Source organism: Leopardus geoffroyi, chromosome B1 (genome assembly GCF_018350155.1).
Source record: "Leopardus geoffroyi isolate Oge1 chromosome B1, O.geoffroyi_Oge1_pat1.0, whole genome shotgun sequence".
In the NCBI taxonomy this organism is placed as follows: Eukaryota; Metazoa; Chordata; class Mammalia; order Carnivora; family Felidae; genus Leopardus; species Leopardus geoffroyi.
The window spans coordinates 115,404,453-115,406,129 of NC_059327.1; the positions used below are offsets into that span (position 1 = coordinate 115,404,453).

At 39.0% G+C, this 1,677-nt stretch overlaps 1 non-coding gene across 1 annotated transcript; it reads left to right on the forward strand.

The window, feature by feature from the left end:
• Positions 1-221: 221 nt before the first annotated feature.
• LOC123596523 lies at positions 222-328 on the forward strand. Its single transcript, XR_006711700.1, has one exon. It is a non-coding gene; the product is annotated as a U6 spliceosomal RNA (small nuclear RNA).
• The last annotated feature ends 1,349 nt before the right edge of the window (positions 329-1,677 follow it).

Genomic DNA, 1,677 nt, shown 5'->3' on the forward strand with positions numbered 1-1,677 from the left:
ACCTTTCCAAATTTTTCTTGCAGTTGATTTCGAGTTTTGTAGTGTTGTGGTCGAAAATATGCACGGTATTATATCAATCTTTTTGTACTTGTTGAGGGCTGATTTGTGTCCCAGTATGTAGTCTATTCTGGAGAATGTTCCATGTGCACTGGAGAAGAATGTATATTCTGCTGCTTTAGGATGAAATGTTCTGAATATATCTGTTAAGTTTATCTGGTCCAGTGTTCGCTTCGGCAGCACATATACTAAAATTGGAACGATACAGAGAAGATTAGCATGGCCCCTGCGCAAGGATGACATGCAAATTCGTGAAGCGTTCCATATTTTTAACGAAATGCAAAATAAAATGGAAACAACGACGGCTCGGATTGAAGAGGCAGAGGAGAGAATAGGTGAACTAGAAGATAAAGTTATGGAAAAAGAGGAATCTGAGAAAAAGAGAGATAAAAAAAATCCAGGAGTATGAGGGGAAAATTAGAGAACTAAGTGATACACTAAAAGGAAATAATATATGCATAATTGGTATCCCAGAGGAGGAAGAGAGAGGGAAAGGTGCTGAAGGGGTACTTGAAGAAATAATAGCTGAGAACTTCCCTGAACTGGGGAAGGAAAAAGGCATTGAAATCCAAGAGGCACAGGGAACTCCCTTCAGACGGAACTTGAATCGATCTTCTGCACGACATATCATAGTGAAACTGGCAAAATACAAGGATAAAGAGAAAATTCTGAAAGCAGCAAGGGATAAACGTGCCCTAACACATAACGGGAGACCTATAAGACTCGTGACTAATCTCTCTTTTGAAACTTGGCAGGCCAGAAAGGATTGGCACGAGATCTTCAATGTGCTGAACAGAAAAAATATGCAGCCGAGAATCCTTTATCCAGCAAGTCTGTCATTCAGAATAGAAGGAGAGATAAAGGTCTTCCCAAATAAACAAACACTGAAGGAATTTGTCACCACTAAACCAGCCCTACAAGAGATCCTAAGGGGGAATCCTGTGAGACAAAGTACCAGAGACATCACTACAAGCATAAAACATACAGACATCACAATGACTCTAAACCCGTATCTTTCTATAATAACACTGAATATAAATGGATTAAATGCGCCAACCAAAAGACATAGGGTATCAGAAAGGATAAAAAAACAAGACCCATCTATTTGCTGTCTACAAGAGACTCATTTTAGACCTGAGGACACCTTTAGATTGAGAGTGAGGGGATGGAGAACTATTTATCATGCTACTGGAAGCCAAAAGAAAGCTGGAGTAGCCATACTTATATCAGACAAACTAGACTTTAAATTAAAGGCTGTAACAAGAGATGAAGAAGGGCATTATATAATAATTACAGGGTCTATCCATCAGGAAGAGCTAACAATTATAAATGTCTATGCGCTGAATACCGGAGCCCCCAAATATATAAAACAATTACTCATAAACATAAGCAACCTTATTGATAAGAAAGTGGCAATTGCAGGGGACTTTAACACTCCACTTACAGAAATGGATAGATCATCTAGACACACGGTCAATAAAGAAACAAGGGCCCTGAATGAGACATTGGATCAGATGGACTTGACAGATATATTTAGAACTCTGCATCCCAAAGCAACAGAATATACTTTCTTCTCGAGTGCACATGGAACATTCTCCAAGATAGATCATATACTGGGTC